Here is a 17,648-nt window from a genome sequence, read left to right as displayed (position 1 = left end):
CAATTGTCAAAGTTTCGCTCCTTCCTGGCGCCGCGCCTCTCCCTCTTGTCCTCCTCTTTCCTATCGCAGGCTGTGAGGTCCAACCCTTCCATTTGCACCTCTGGCAAGGAAAAAATGTCTATAAACTCTTTGCGCCATATCCTTTCTTTGACTGCCACAGGGATAAGACTTGCCAAGCCCGTAGCTCTTGTGGTCAGGGACGCAGGGCCAGGGGATGGCCTGCTGTAGCCCTCTGCAGCTGGTGCCTCGCTCGTTGGGCCGCTTACACCGCCCGTGTATCCCCATGCTCCCAGAGGTGACCCCGCATTGCCCTGGCTACTCTGCCCTCCTTGTCCCTGTAGTCTAGCTTGCCGCACCCACCCGGGATCTATCAAGTGCCATGGCAAGCCGGGCACGTCATCTGTGCGCTGCGCCCCTGTTTCCCCGGCCCCCTCCCCAAAACCTTTAAGCAATAGCGGCGCCATTGATTTTACACATTCTTGCACAATGGTCGTTATATGCTCACCGCCTGTAGCTCTGCTGGGGTCTCCACTGCTGTCGCCTTTTGGTGCGCCCCCTGATGGTGGGTTCCTTCTTTGCGGCTTCTTCCTGGGGACCTTCCTCTGAGCCTGCCCTGGTGCAGCAGTCCCTGGTGCTGCCATCTTATGCTTCTTGGGCGATGGTGGGCCAGTGTCATCCGTTGCTTGAGCCTCTATTCCTTCTCCTCCGTCCTGGCCCAAATGTGGCTTCAGCCATTCCTTGCCATGGACCTCCGCTGCCTCCCTGATGCGCTTCAGGAGCTCTGTAATCTCCTCAGGTTGCCCCTCTGCCATCGTTGTTGGCGGGGTGCTGCCGCTTGCCTATGCACCAAGTGACGCTCTTTCCTTGTTTTTTTTTTTTTTTTTTGTGCCTTGTCTCCAACTACGTTATTTCAGCCTTTCTGCCAATTGTGATTGCGCTCAAAGACCGAGCCGGGTGCGCTCGTTCACTCACCCCCTCAGCCTCAACAACGGCCCTTTCTCCAAATCCGAGGCCAAGTTTGCCCCCACGCCACAGATCTGCCGGTTTTCCCGCTGCACAGGTTTTTAAAAAGCAGCGTTTGGTCTAGCGAGACCAGCCCAAGCGCTGTTGGTGCTGGAACTGCTCCACGCCGCTCGCGGTTGCTGGGGGGGGGGGGGCGCTTGGGACGACGGAACCTCTCTACACCTGCCAACGACCCCAGACCTATATCCTGCGGGGGTCGCCACCTGGGAGTTCCGCCACTCAGGAGAGGGGCGCGCCTGGTTACCGCAGTCTTTGACCTTCGCCTGGTCGCCGCTTCCTTCGTCGTTGACCTTCGCCTGGTCGCCGCTTCCTTCGTCGTTCGTCCAGGCAGCACTTCGTCGTTCGTCCAGGCAGCACTCCGTCCTTCGACCTTGCAGGAAAACCACGTCGGTGCGCCGCTCTCCCTGCTCCACGAAGTTAGGAGCTGCTTGGGAGAGCGGTTCCTTATATTCCCCTTTTTCTTCCCGCCGTTCTGGGCATCCACCCCCATTGGGGGGGTTTGTATCCTGCATCGCCCCCCCCATTGGACGAGGGGGGGGTTGGTCGCCACCAGGCTAGCTCGTGGGCAGGAGGGGCTACCGCTTGCCGCTTCCGGTCGCCGGAGGCACCCAGAACCGGTTTTTCTGCCACCTTCGGCGCGGCGCGGGTTATGGCGCCGGCCCCTGAGCCTCTCCCCCCCTTCGGGGAGGAACGGTGGCCTCTGCAAAAACAGGAGACTGGAAGGCAATAGGTTGGGGGTAAACCACACCAAGGATGTCAGATCCAACACTGTGCTACGCGAAAACCTCGTAATATATAATAGGATTGCTGTTTCTCTCCAGTGCTAATGTTCCTGGATTCGTGACAGTCCAGAGGTTGAAATTGATTTAACATAAAATCAATCCATGGGCTTCCATTTGCTAGCATCAATTCATTTTTATGTCATCCCAAAAGGCCTACCATTCAACAGTAGTTCTCTGTTTCTCAGTTTTGTCCAATTGCACCTATATTCTTAATCTGTGAAAGCACCCTTCCCAACACCTCCCTCACAAAGAAGCAAAATATTTTGAAACATGATTATTGGACAACACGGTCGCCCATCACAATTTCACTTTAACCCCTTCGCTGCGGCGCGAATTCCGCCGCGGCGCAGGGGGGGTTCGGGGTGAGCGCGGCGCCGCCATGCTCGTGACGGAACCACGCCGTCATGAGTCAAAGGCGAGCTGTGCTCATGACGGCGTGGTTCCGTCACGACTCCGCCCACTCAGTACTTCGCCCGCACAGGCGGGGAATTAGTGCCGCGTAGGCGGAGCGGCCGCGGCATGACGGAACCACGCAGTCATGAGCACACGCCGCCCGTGACTCATGACGGGGTGGTTCCGTCATGAGCGTGGAAGGGGTTAATGACACGGATAGAGTTGGGCTGTGTCAGTGTGGAGAGACAGCAGCAGCTGAGTGACATCATTAATATGAGACAACCTGTCACTTACAGGCCAACAGGAAATGGTACCTACACATAAGGATGAAAATTGTCTTTTGACTTAGCAAAGTTAAAGAAAAGTAAGAAAACGAAAAACAGTGACGTTTATGCTAAAACTAAGCATAAACATTCAATTTAATGAACTGTAGTCTTAACACCAAGAACACATAACAGAAAACTATTATTCTGCAGAGCATGGTCAAAGAGTTGCTACTTTTGCCCCTACATACTGAAACCGAGTGACATTAAAAGCAGGGCACCTTTTCTTTTGGAGTCAGCGGTATATTGCTCCAGAGAGGCAGTGGGCTAAATTCTTCTTGAATATTCCCATCTGTCAGAAGTGTGCTGAAGCGTGCACAAGTGCCACACGTACAGAAATGAGTTCATATGCTTATGATTGAAGCACATCACTCACATCAGACATAAGCCAGCGTGTGTGAGCAAAAGAGACTGAAGAGCAATTAACACACTGGAAATGCCAACAGGTTTTCTTTACAGCGGCAGACCTGAATCCGGCCAATTTTATTAGCGACCACAGCAAAATGCAAAAAATAAATAAAAACAGTAACAAATTTCCGCAACAGCCTTTTAACAAATGCACTTTTTGAGAAGTACAGTAACCTTCTGTCGTAATATAATGATTGCAAGCAAATTACATGCGTAACAGGTCAAACATTTTAACTGATCAGCAACATCAGCAGAATAAAACAGACAATGGCCACCGAGGAGAGAAACACAACACTTCAACAACAGGAATCCATTTTTTAACGTTACCATGGAAATATACATATAATTATACATCAGATGCAGTCTTACCATCTCCTTGCACGCAAGCAACAATGCTAGTTTGTTTGTGATGAGGGGCGATATGTCAATATCTATTCCCACCATCAAATTCCTATCAACAAATACTTGGTGTTGTGTGTCACACCCCCTGTAAGACAGACTGAAAGACAGTCAGCACAGGCTGAGGCGAAGTCAAACAAAAGAACGAAGCAAACCTGCAAATCTACTCCCAAAAGCAATGTTTCCCGAGCTTCCGCTTCGCACCTTAAAGTTTAAACTAACAGTAACGCACTCATTATGTTCATGACAAAAACGTGTCTTTATTATACCGCTTTGTCTTATTTTTGCTTACACGCCACGTGAAGGCTACAAACACACGGGAGAGGATGTGGTCCGTCTGCTGGACTGCCGACTTTGGTGCTGGAAACCAGGGTTCGAGCCTCGGCGTCGCGTCCACATCCTGTGATTCTCGGCAAATCACTTTATCTCCCTGTGCCTAAATATGTAATATAAATACGGTGCTCACGTACAGCGCTCCAATACCTTCGGGTCGAGTTCGCGCTATATAAAATATGCACACAAAAAAATATAACACACGGGAAAGATGAATACAGGGTTTTACAACCAAGCTCCTTTGCTTTCCTCTGCCGCTAGTGAAATGTCTTAAGCTTTGCTTTCCTACACCGCGACCCTCATGTTGGAACCCCGAGTTTATTCATCCATTGTCTCATATACTTTAAGGGTCTCTTCAATAAAAACACGAGCCGCCTTTGGGATTCCCCAGCATGAGCGCAACGTGGAAGCTGGAATTCCATTAACTCGTGCGCCATCAAAAGCCTCCAGTGATAAACGAGTCCAGCGCTGCGACACATGCTTTCCAGAAAAAGTAATCAGCGGAAATACAAGCGCAGCCCACTGTAATAAGAAACGGTGCAATTACCGCAGCTCGGTCTTAACAGCTAGTGGCGGAAAGATTGACAACGGACAACTCGTGAGCACAACCGCCACACGGATCCCACAATGAATGAACTGGTTAATAATTGCCTGGTTACCGGTGTGAGTGATTGTAGGACGCGGCCAGGCTCATTATGTGGCTCCTCGCTGGCAACCTGCTCTATATTTAGAGTGATGAGACATTATGTCAGGAAAAGAGCACTTGTTTGGCAAATCATCACGTACATAAAAACACAGGATTACTGTGCCGGGAAACAAAAGGCCTGCCAGCAGTGAGTGAGGATAAACGTGGAGCACGTGACACTCCTGCAGTCTGTATGCATCCCTCAAGACTGGCTTCACCTGTCTGGAGTTCAGAAGATGAATGAGCAACAACGATGCTTTTACATTATGTTTTACTTTGTCACATTTCATATACAAAGATCAAATATCACGCAGTCTCCTGACAAATTGCTGCTTTTTCTTGTAACACGGAGACCGGTGTTTACCTTTCTTTCTCTGACTGTAAAGTTAGAGAAATACGTAAAATGAACTATCTGATAATCTTGCTGGGGTACAGGGAGGGCAAAGGGAAAGGATATAGGATGTCAGTTTTTGTCCTGACACAGGAAAACTTGTAAATATCTGTAAAATAACTGTACAAATATTTCAAACTTTATGGGCAGTTAAGAAAGCACACATGAAGCACATTTCTTTTTTGTAATTCTGACGTGTGATGGAAACAAAGCTTTTAATAGGACGACAACAAATCAAGACACTTTACGTGCTGACGTGCAAATGGTAATTTTTTGCAGAAAACCGACTTCCACACATCATTTGCGCGCTAAATAGTTTTTGCAGTGCGAATTTTGTGGCCATTTCAATGTGCTGTCTGTAAATGATGGTGTGCTACATGGGTTAGTAAAATATTTGTAACAGTGTGCTCCACATTGCACCTCTGGCTACAATCCACATCGTATGCACTCTCCTGCTTAATTTGCAGGAGTCATTTCTATACCTGCTTTTTGTGTGATGGTTGGATTTGTCACAATCCCCAGAACTTCAGTGATGTACCATTGATGGCAGAACCCCCATCTTGAAAATTGTTCTATCACCTCTGCACCCCACTGCATCATTACAGGATAAACCCCCACACCATCACATTATCTTCAATGGCGGGGTAGCAAGATGTTTCAATATGTTAAGCTAGACCCTTGCACTCCCCCTACATGGACCACTCCCCATCCCACAGGCACATCTCTTCAAACTTTCACCCCAACTGGTGGAGACACCCACAACATGGCTCAGAGTGCACAGGGCAGAAGAACGGAGGCTTAAAACGGTGCTACCTCTTCCATAGCAAGATCTTCCAGGGCTTATGGGAAGGGTAGAGGGTACAGATCTGCCTTCTCTAGGGAAGCAACCAGGGTCTGCAACTTTTGTTTGGGCTTCAATTCACTTCCAGCTCATGGATCACTGCCACCAAACCCTCTCTCACAGGGTATATGTTGAAATTTAATCTACAGAAACGTCTTGCAACCAAACATTATTGCCAAAATGCTGAGTACCAAAATATTGAGAAAGTAAGTATATTTAGATAAGTATAGGTTAACTATACTTAACCCCTTCCATGCTCATGACGGAACGGTTCCGTCATGAGCCACGGTTGAGCTGTGCTCATGACGGAACCGTTCCGTCATGGGCCCGCCCGCGCACGAACCCTTCAGCACCGCGGCGGAATTCGCCCAGCGCTGAAGGGGTTAACTACACATGCATTTATATTGATAACATATATAACATCAAAGTATGTAGCTGTGGAGTTATAAAAAGCAAACCTATACTCACCTAGATATATTGCCTGTCGATATTTTGGCCCTCGACATTTTGGCCATGATATTTTGGTAGCATAATATTCTGTGGTCAATATTAAGGTGGAATACCCCTACAATACAGGGGGTGATAAACTGAAGTAGATGCAGTGGCGGCTGGCTGGGAACGGGAGGGTAGAGGGTACAAAATATATCTATATTTTTTTTAAACACCACCTCGCACCGCGGCCTCCTCCATCTCTCCTCCGTCATTGCTGTAGAGTCAGGAAGCACACAGGCTCCCCTAAGCCAATCAAATGCTGAAATGCAGCGTTGTGATTGTCTCCCCATAGCCAATCACAACACTGAAATGCAGCATTGTGGTTGATCTGAGCGCCCTGGATCAACGCTCATATGGGGACTCAGGGCCTGGGCATGTTCTCCACCACACTGTGTAATGAAGTCTGGTGGAGAACATGCAAATTGCGTATGGCGGTTTTTCCAGGCCAAGACAGCCGGCCAAGCAGTCATGCGCACTTAGTGTGCACAGTCCACTTCTCCTTCCCGAGCCACCAGTCCCGCCCTAACCGAACCCGCAGCAATGAAAAATAAAATGACAATAACCTTGTTATTATCATTTTATTTTTCCCTTTTCCACTGCAGTGGGACGACGCTCCTCGGCCTTAGTGGAGGAGCCACCCTTGAGTAGATGTAGCATTAACATGCTGAAGGAGAAGAAGAGGGTCATCAGCCTCCACAGTTGGAGTGAAAAGCTTTTCAACTCCACCCGGCTCCAGGACTGTATGAATGCCATAGGGCTTTGCATGGCAAAAATTTGCCTAAAACTCAACTCAGGCAAAATGGAGGTTGTGCTCTCTGGTAACAACCCCAACTTATGGACCTTTAACTGCTGGCCGGATACTTTGGGCCCCCTTCCCACGCCCAGCAGGAAAGTGAAAAACCTGGGAGTGTGGATTGACAACAATCTTAGTTTTAAGGACCAGGTAAACACAGTGGCGTCAGGGACTTCCTTTATCCTGAGATCCTGTAGGAAAATATTACCACTGCTCCCCAAAGACACTCAAAAAACAGTTATTACAGCGTTGACAATGTCCAGACTGGACTACTGTAACAGTTTATACCTCAATATCCAAGAAGGACTGATGAATACATTACAGATCCTGCAGAACGCGGCAGCGAGACTCCTGACTGGTACCCCTAAATATGCCTCTTTCTCGGCTGAGATAAAAAAAACTCCATTGGCTGCCGGTTTGGAAGCGTACTTAATTCAAAGCACTATGCTTGGTCTTTAAAGCCCTTCATTGAAACGGGCCTGACTATCTGCAACGACTACGCTGGTATTCTCCGAACAGAGTGTTAAGGTCATCAATCGGTAAACTGGTGATGGTGCCACTGGTTAAAAAAAGCCAGCTGGGGGGGCAGAAGCTTTGTAGCTAATGCTGCCAAGGCATGGAACAGCCTTCCATTTCACCTCAGGAATATGACTAACTTACTGGCCTTCAGGAAAGCTTTAAAACATGGCTCTTCCCCAATTAATATTCGTTGTCATGTCTCCCATCTACAAACTTTTAAAGGACTTCATACATCGCCAGGACACCTTCGGGTAGCAGTAGCGCTCTATAAATGTCAATAACAATAACAATATATCGTAATAAAATAAATAACTTATTTTCCACATAGCACATACACGTTTGTGACCTTGGCTTGCCTTTGCCCTCACCATGAACCACTGTTTACAAAATGTCAGGTTCAAAATATGTGAAAGGTAGAATACCTTTAATCAAAATCCTAAAACATTAACCTTGCATTTTGCTAAAAGCTAAGGCGACCCTCCCTCTACTGTTTAACGTCAGATCTGGAATCACCGATACAATGTTTTAACTCTTTAACTTTCACTTTAAATAATCCCATGTACCTACGATTCTCTATACTGTCTAGACAATGTATTAAGATAAGATGCGGCACTATGCACTTTATGTATCCTTATGCACTAAATAAGCACCAGCACTTTTTTAGAATGAATTATCTTGTATAAATTGTTTGCGTAATAACTCCAATCATTTACAATCCCTAATGGCTGCTTCATTACCGTTCTATATTTTCTTTTATACATTGTATATGCATTAGTATTAAGCTCTGTTATCCCTTAACTTGCGTAAATACAATTTGCTATTTTAACTATTTTAATTGTGATGAATGTAGGAATGTTTTTCTTTGAATAATATGCTTTTATAGTGGTTTTACTTGCACCGAATAAAGCTGAATTTGATTTGATTCTCTTTAACTTGATAAATACTTAAAGGATTAGATAAGCCAATTTAAAGACGCAGGATTTTGCCAGAAAAAGAACATATGTCCAAAAATTGTGTGTATTTTCCTTTCAATTTTAAACTACGTGGCGCTGTAAATGAACTAGTAGTAGGTACCTAGTAGTAGGTAGGTAAAATGTCATCCAACAAGACACTGGGCTGTAACATAGTAGTATCAGAGCCTCTCGGATAGTAACACTGACACCAGTCAGTAAAAGGCCACACGACGTGTGTGGATTAAGAAACACCTCCTAGAATGACAACTGATTGAGAATTAGAAAAGCTGCAGGGAAAGTCTAACAAGAAACAGTAACTTGGAACAGAGGAGTGTCTGCTATCAAGCCCTTCTGCGTATGGGCATTACTTCCAAAGCCATAGAACAAGACAAGAGGAGTAATTCCAGCAAATAAATGGTGTAGGGAAACCACTTTGTGGCACAAGCATGAAGAATTTCTGTATTCGCAAACGGGCCGATTTGCAGAATCGGCTTGTTTGCATATAAAAAAAAGGCTTTTCGCATGCATCAAACCCAAATTGCGATTCGGTAACCTGTTACCGAACTGCAAATTGGGTTTTGCAATTCTGTATTTGGAAGGGGTTTGTTAAGGGCGTCCCTTCCAAATACTGAATCCTACCAGCATGCATGAAGTTTATGTGACCGTAAATGCGGTCGCAAAATATTTGCATATTGCCACCTACTTCAAGTAGGTGGTAACCCATTCGCAAATGGGACCCCTTTTCCTTTGTGATTGGTTGTAAAAGCATTTTTAAGAGCAGGTAGTGGTCCCACGGACCACTGCCTGGGACCACTGCCTGCTCTGACAAAATGAAAAGAAAACATTTCATTTTACTTTTTGTAAAGCATCTCGTTTTCCTTTAAGGAAAACGGGCTGCTTTACAAAAAAATGATTGCTTTATTTAGAAACAATCACAGACATGGTGGACTGCTGGCCTCAGCAGGCCACCATCCCTGTGATTTTTGTGATTCCTAGGGGGTTGCAAAGTGCGATCTACCGCATTAATATTAATGAGATAGAACAATTTGCAACCCCCTAGGAATCGCAATCTGAAACTCTGAGTTTCATGCATTGTAAATTGCGATGACCTAATTGCGATTCTCAGCAATTCTCAATTAGGTATTTGCAATTTACAATGTTGATGCACAAATTATGCACAACGAAGGCTTAAGTTTCAGCTGGGCAGCTCCATTTTCAAAGCCATAGATAAGTTTATGGGTGAGTATTAGTTAACGAACTGTTTAAAATAAAGCCATTGTATTAGAGTCAATGGTCTCCAAAATGCATCATATGTTAGTACTACTAGAAATATACCACATCATTTGAATACCTGATGATTGTGAGGAGTGTTCGAAAATCACTGAACCGGTTCCATTCCCGAAGAAGTGGAACTAAAGACATTAGCAAGGGAATATTTCAAAAACTATGTTTAAGAGGTCATGGGTAATACTTTGGGCGATAAGAACTATAGAAGGGGAGTTTATTGATACAGTCTTTAAGCATGAGAGAAAAACTGGAAAAATACGAGATGACTTTCTCAAAGCTGAAGGTGAATGGAAGTTTAAAAGATACACAATGGATCACAGCAGTATTTTGCATTCAAAGTGGCAGATGGGAATGGTGTATGGGAGAAAGATACATAACACTGTACATAATAGATATGTTACTACGGGTCACAGTAAAACATACCGCACTGCTCATAACAATTTAGGAGCTAAAGTCTAAATAAATAATTTATTTCAAATTCTATAAAGAAAACAGTTGGAAACAAGTGCACATCTACAAGCGAAATATCTGTTCAGCCCACCCTATATTCTTGTCAAGTTACTCCACACATAATGAGCATCATTTTACCAGCCGCAGGTCCCACGGAAGCCGGTCATGGCCAAAGAGATGGGGTGTCTATGCTACGCATACCAACATTCGGGAACAGAAACCAAGGACCATAAGAAAAGAAAGTTGAAATAATTCCCCATTAACTGCAGCCACAAAGTAGCTCACTTCACCATTTAGACACTGCCAGCTTTTGGAACTCAGGGAGAAGTTCACACCGACAGAGGTGTATGCAAACTACCGGCTACCATTAATGACTAGTAGTCTCCTGCACACCTGACTGGCTTTATACATATATTAATTCCCGGCTGCAATACTTGAATCACAATCGACTGGCCTCATCTCATGGCTGTACCTCATGCCTATGGGAGTATGACATTACTAATTACCATCAGTTGGTGAATTCTAGTTCCTCCTCCACCATCCTAACACACTGGACCGGTTTATTGTTCTGTATCAGGGTTGGGTGCTATGTTCCACATTGCTGGTGTCCTGATGAGCTGTATCTTGCTGAGGGACAAAACATCATCAACAAACAATTCAACCCAATCTACCAAATGGACTCTTCATATTCACAAGTGTAGTTTGCTAAGACCACAGAATTTCGTATACTTTTCACTGAAGCTAGACTTTTCTAGTTGTGGTTCTTTTTCTTTTACTAGGGACACATTGTACTAAAATAGGCCTTGTTGCAGTGGTGTAACAATAGCCCCCGCGGTGTGAGGGGGCCCCCCAAGCTCCAGGGGGCCCCTTCAAGTACCATGCACGGATGGTAAGCCCCTGGCCTGAGAGCTCCTGACTGGGTCTCGAGCGTGGGGAGGGCCCGCCATGTACTTTGCAGAGGTGCCCCCTTAAGTTTTGTTACTCCACTGACTTATTGCATTTGTTTATGCACTTTTAAGATTTCTTAGTTTTTATGTGTTTTGGAAAGTTTATGAAATCTTTGCCCGTACCAAACTGACGAGTGTGTTGTGCTTATATTGCAATACAACAGCACCGAATATGTGCAGTCAATTTGTGATTATTAGAAACTATATCAATAATACCAATGCAAACCACTGTTTGAAAGTACTACATTGCATCAGGGCCCATGGCATCCTTGATACGCCACTGGCCTAGGATTCAAACATTGCTCATACTCAAGAAACAGTGGATGAAAATAAGGGAAAGGTAAATAACAGTGCTGGTCGTGGTGGAAAAAGTGCTGTGTTCATCACCTTAAAAGATGCTTTATAGAGAGAGGTAGTGTTGTGCATGCTAAAACCAAATTTGACTTATGTGGAAATAAAATATAGGCATTTCGTTGTAGAGACCTAATGAAGCAGCTAGACCTGGTTCTCAAAATCTCCTATCACCACTCCCCCTCACCATGGCAGGTGGTTATGAAAGGGAAGAGGTAGTGGGGCCTGTGAAACATATTTTAGCCTCTCTACACATCTCCATCTTCCACGCCCACAAATTAAAAAGTGTGCTTATTTGAGATCACTAGGAGTGATATGTGGGTATTGTTGGAACTGGCACATTCTGGTTTGCTTAGACATGGCCCTAGCCAGGCAGAACCTACCACTCCTATCAGGGGTGGGTGATTACACTCACTGTATAACCTGCGCTCACCCTTGGGTAGCTTGACACTGAGCAGTCAGGCTTATCACAGAGGTAAAGTGTAAAGCATTGGCACAGCACTCTCTCACAATAGATACACTGAGCGTCACAAAAAAGACTTCACTTGTGGTGTATGTAAATAAAGTTTATATTTAACATACACATTAACAAACATGAACATCATGTACTTCTGGGCATAAATCACATTTGGAATATCACTAGCAGTACTAGGCCCAACCATATTAAAATGAAATTAGTAATATGCACACTTAAGATTCTATTTTACCCCCAGCACCTTTATGCGGTGTGAATCGTTGTTAGAACTAGGACCACTGCTGCAAATCAATACCACACAGTTGTAGGGTATACCCCAGGTCACAACGATATCAGAAATGTGTGCACACAGATAATTACAACACTTTTAAACAGCACCAATATCAAACATAGAATTCTTTTGGCAGGGAATCAATGTGTACGGCAACACCGGCGTGCGGTGTAATTAATAACAGACAGTCGCTTTCACACGATCACTAAGCACGGATACGCGGTGCCATGTATATCAGGCAGGTCCTTTTGGAGCGCACACACACAGCAATGTCATGCAGTGCAACTGATATCCTGTAGGTCTGTTGATAATGCACATGCAGACCCAGTGTCCCAAGCCCTAATCCACCATTCAGCTAACCCCACTACCCTACACCCACAGGCTGGAGACAAAGGAAACCTTACACCTGATACTAGGCCAATAGTGGCTGGAGTCACATCAGTTGGGGTCCTAGAGAAGAAGGTGGGGTTAGGTGGCAGGGCTAATTAGGGGACAGTCGACAAATGGAGGTTTGGCCACTACTCAGGAAGTTCATCCACAGTATGCGGAGCAGAAGCGGCCTGAGGGCGATAGTTGTTCAATGAAGGGATTCCACACTGTGCCTTCTGGCACCACCCCGGTTATGCAAAACACAGTGGTGCCACGCAGTCTCTTGATCCGTTTCCGATCACTCTTGGAAGCGTTCATTAGCCCACTCAATTACTCTCACCATCCCGGTCCGATCTGGACAAACCTACCTATCAACAAGAAGTCGTCGGGGCTGGGTGAGGAGAGAGCAGTTGGTCCACTGCACTGAGGGCACAAAAGGAACAATGAATCATGGGAGCCTCTGGAAAGAAACTGTCAGACACCTGTCGATCACAGTAGCACCCGGGCGTTCCGGGGACAATGGAATACTAATCTGCTCCTCTACACCTCCCTGGAAATGAGACACAAAGTCTGGTGGATGGTGATAGGAGTCGCACCAGACAGTTCCGGTCACACGCAATGAAGAGTCACAAACTCAGTACCTCCCTGCAAATGAGGCACAACGTCTGGTGCACGTTGATCTGAGTTGCACCAGACAATTCCAGTCACACACAATGAACAGTAGAAAATTCTGTACCTCCCTGGAAATGAGGCACAATGCCTGGTGCGCGCTGATACAGGTCACACCAGACAATTCCGGTCACACACACAGGAGAGTTGCAAATTTCTTACCTCTCTGGAAATGAGGCACAACTTCTGGTGCACGTTGATCTTAGTTGCACCACACAATAAAAGTTCTGCAGTGCCACACAAGTTAGAATGAGGTACTACCACCGGCATGCCATCATCTCAGAGGCTTCCAACCTGTGAAACAGACCCTGCAAGCAATGAGCATGCAGTCTGCGTGTTGCATGAGAGAGATGCAGCACGATCGACGAAGCGGGCAACGCGGGATCCCGCAACCCGTGAATCTGATCACCACCAAAAATACGCTTTATGAGCATTGAGGCCCCTTGATGCAGGGGCCACACTCCTTAGATGCGGGCAGTAGTTTTGGGGCTCTGCACAAGGCAATCTGCTCTCCATGCACAAAACTTAGTTCCACGCTCACTTTGTGCTACCAGTTGGGATCCTGCAGACAATGTAGGCACTTAAGAGGGCTCCGCTCGCCAGGCTTCACAAATAGACGGTGTGGGTCCCTCGGGGGAGGTTTGATGTTCCTGAGATCTCAACAAGAAAATAGGGGGCAAGCCAACAAGATCACACTTGAGGATGCCACACAACAGCAGGTAGTCAGCCCAGGCTAGCCACTATTTAGCAAGGGTGCACAGTCCCTTCCACTGACAGTAATACTCCTTGTGCACAACAAATTCTTCTGGCAGTGTACAACACGCAGCACCAGGCTCCCCGGTCCCGCGACCCCACAAGTGTATCTCTGCCCTGCTGAAGTATGGCACAAGAAGTTATACTGTATTGTGCTTTTGAAGTGGGGGGTGGTTCGGAGGGTTTCACTTGGAACCACAGATGTCTCCCCTAAATTTCAGTCCTGTCTGCCATGGGGCTATGGAATGCAGATCTTAATCTTTAGTGGAGCCAAACCTCTTCCTCCAGCCTATCCATCCAGACACTCAAATGGCAGAGGTCTGTCGTTCCAGTTGCATGCCCAATGTTTATAGATGTCTCTGGGGAACGCACAAATGGTCTCCTCCAGCCTCCAGTGGGCTGGAGTCAAACTAAAAGGCACACAAAGAGTTTCAGAGCAGGAAAATGCTCCCATTCCAGAATTGGCATTTCTAAGCTTTTAATGACAAATCACTCTTTACCACAGGAGAGGGTTTGTCATTGTGAATCCAATGATAGGAAACATTATAAGGCTGCTCCACTGTAAGCCACTATTGCAGCTTGAGGCAATTTCAACCATTCCCCTATGTTAGCCGATGGGTAAGAGCAAACCTCATAGATAGTGAAAACACACATGGGTATTCTTCACTACCTGGCCAGGGAACATACATATGTACCTGCCCCGCCTTTCACCTACCGCTGGCTTCACCCCTTAAGATGTACCCCAGGGGAAGACTATTTTTCTGATGGCTCTGATGATTGGCTTATTTAAAGTTTAGCTTTGGACTTGTTCTCTTTGTTTGTTGAGTCCCATGGGAAGAGACAACCTCCTAGGTAGGGAAAGCCCACATGGGGATTCTCAACTACCTGGGCAGGGAACACCCATGTGGACCTGCCTTGCCTTCCGCCTACTACTTGCTCCACCCCTCAGGGCTTAACCTAGGGGTGCTCTAGTAGTAGTGGATGGCCCACTAAGGGTTTGCTAATGAGTTAGAAATGCCAACCTGAGCATGGACGCTGCTGTGCACCCCCAAGCCAGAAATGGCAGGCTTGATACATGCTTGAAAGGCTATTATGGTGGGTGGTACAGTCAGTGCCGTCTCCCACCATTAGCCAGTGCAGTATCTGCCCTGGGTTTGTGGTGTACCTTTTTACAGGGCACCTAAACCGAACAAGTACGTACAACTTCCTAGCATGGGTAGTAAGGGCACAAGCATGCTTTAACATTGCATTAAAGTGGGAAAGCGCCAAGAGTCCTACGGCCACGAAAAGAGAATCAGCAAAAACCAGGAGAAAAAGAAAAACTTTTAGGTAAATCCCCTTGGAAGGGCCATATCCAAAGGTATATCCTACAATCAGTGGTGTAATAAAAGTCCCCGAACTCCGGGGCCGCCTCCTGTACTGGTAGGTACCTGGTCTGAAAGCTCCAAACTGGTTCCGGAGCATGGGGGGGGGGGGGGGGAGGCCTGCATGACCTTTACAAATGGGGGGGCTCTAGTATCATTACGCCACTGTGTACAATCATGGAATGGTAACTGTTGAGATAGAAAGAAAAACTTAAATAAGCTGAAAGATTTTGGTCTCCAAATACGAGTGATTAAATCAGAAGTAGCATTCCATGAGCCCGAAGAATTGACGTGTAGTTTGCATGTGGCTCCTGCCTCCTAAATACGTTTTGACTTGCATGGGGGAACTACTCACATCACAGGCGCAACTAGAGCCAAATGTTTTTTTTTGGGGGGGGGGAAGAGCTATAAAGAAATTTATGGGGGGGGGGGGGGGAGCTGATTCTTCCAGTAATATGCAGAGTGGAGATGCAGGGTCTCTAAGAAGGGGTGAAAACACAAAAAGCCTCGTTAGCAAGTAAATGGTCTTTTAAAGACCTGTTAAGAACTCGGGTGCGGCTGCGTGTGTGCCCGTGTCTCAGCCGGGCTGACACACACGACAGGGGGGTGCTGAAGCCCTTTGAGCCCAATGGGCGTTGTGCGCCTGACTCACATTTGCTCACCTGTTGGACAGCTGTCCATGCCTTCTAGGCCACGCCTCCTGCCGCGGTTCCTCCTCCAGGCTCCAAGCCAGAGAGACCCTTCTGACCTGCTGGCGCCTTACCACGATGCTTTCTGACAGAGAGGCTGGCGTGGGCGGCACCTCGGGGCTCCTCTAATGCGACCCCAGCTCTTCTTTCGGGGCGCGCCTCCAGGGCATACTCCACGAGTGCCGATGGAGCCCCTTCCCATTGCGGGGCGGAAGGAGTAACCCTCGTTTCCTCCCTTGTGGGTAATGGCTGTTCGCACGCAGCAGCCCTGCGAGTCAGCGTCTTTCCTTGGGGTCGGGCGGGAGAGAGGGCAGCCGTGGCTTCATGCGTCGAACTGTGAAAAGAGAAATACGAAGCAACAAGTTAGATGTGGTTCTAAAACGCCAAACAAGTCTAGACAGCAGATGACAGCAAAAGTTTCTGGACTCCACACATATATGTCACAGTTTCAGCCACTGTGCCCGTGTGACCTATTTATGGACTCTGCGCATGAAATACGACAAATGAATGGATTTTCCCCGAAGCTAACCGTTCAAACATCTGTGTATAAACTCCACGCGCAAAACCCACATCGGAGCTCAGGCTCCCGCGACAGCACTTGCCTTTGAGGGCTTTAGCGTGATATTTCTAGGGAAAATGCCTTCACCGTCTACATCATGTGACACACGCAGCAGGAGTCTCCACCCGGAAAGCTTGTCTCCAGATTCCTGATGTTGGCAGCTCGAGAGACAGCTTTCTTCTCTGCTGCCGCTTCTCCTCAGCACTGTGGATGCTGCCTGCTGCTGAAGCCAATTCGCAACTCGAGGGGAGGAGCGGAGCTCGTGAGTGGGAGGCGGAGAGCCGGGCCAGCCTGATGGCAGCCGCGCAATATTGCTTCTCGCGCTGGAGCCATGACATTACCTTACAAAGGCTAGGCTGCTTTCTTTAATTTGGGTGGGCTTTTACCTAGTGGTTACTGCATAGGAAGTAGTTAGTCCAACCTCATTCGTAACTGTTATGTAAACATGTTCATTTGATTTTTAAAATAATATTGTTTTACATTTAAAGATACATTCACAAAGTAACAAACTCGGTACTTTTAATGAGTAATAGGTCATACAAATTTTTGCCGTGGGTACACAAATACCTGAGTTTTTATCAATGGGATCAGAATGTCTGACCTGCAGGAGGCACACACATCTTTTCAGTAGGTGTTTTAACCCTCTATATAGAAGATATGACCTGCAGTCAATCTATGAAATCATTTGACTGTCTCACACGTATTGGAACCACTAACCCATGGATTACAAATGGGGCAAAAATACGGATCGCCCATTTTTCTGGCACTTTCTTCCCATTTTCATATTTTTTCTTTCTCTGCTTTTATCTTTTTCAGTTGTTTGTTTTGCCAAGCCTCCTCTTCTCATTATTTTCCTCTTACTATTGTATTTCCTGTTCACCTGTCTAGCACATTTTCAACGTTTCTCTATTTGTTTATCCTGTTTTATACCTCTGCCAATTTCCTCCAGTTGCTTTTAATATCTTGTTCTCTCCTTTTTAAATTTCCTTTGTTGTAGTGCTCTTGCCAATCTTTCACTTCTATCCCTGAAAGGTCCTTTCTCACCCTGTTCATATTTACCATATTTATCTTTCTGTTCCCCTCCTGTCTCAGTTTTTGCTGCATCTTCCTGTGTCCAGTTGTTAGTGGT

At 46.4% G+C, this 17,648-nt stretch overlaps 1 protein-coding gene across 5 annotated transcripts in view; it reads right to left on the bottom strand.

Annotated features, from left to right (window-relative positions):
• The window catches only part of TMEM200A (transmembrane protein 200A), a 531,959-nt gene extending 515,182 nt beyond the window's left edge, over positions 1–16,777 (bottom strand). Inside the window, exons 1-2 of one of the 5 annotated variants that reach the window (XR_014963077.1) lie at positions 16,563–16,772; positions 15,934–16,294 (exon numbers count right to left, since the gene is read on the bottom strand). The gene's annotated coding sequence lies outside the window, so the exon portion shown is untranslated. Of the gene's footprint in view, positions 1–15,923; positions 16,295–16,562 lie in introns of all 5 variants that reach the window. The other 4 variants (XM_085611872.1, XM_085611873.1, XM_085611871.1 and 1 more) reach the window with 4 other exon arrangements.
• Positions 16,778–17,648: the final 871 nt, after the last annotated feature.

The sequence above is a fragment of the Triturus cristatus genome, chromosome 6 (assembly GCF_964204655.1).
Source record: "Triturus cristatus chromosome 6, aTriCri1.1, whole genome shotgun sequence".
Taxonomy (NCBI): Eukaryota; Metazoa; Chordata; class Amphibia; order Caudata; family Salamandridae; genus Triturus; species Triturus cristatus.
This window is presented reverse-complemented; position numbering and strand designations above follow the sequence as displayed.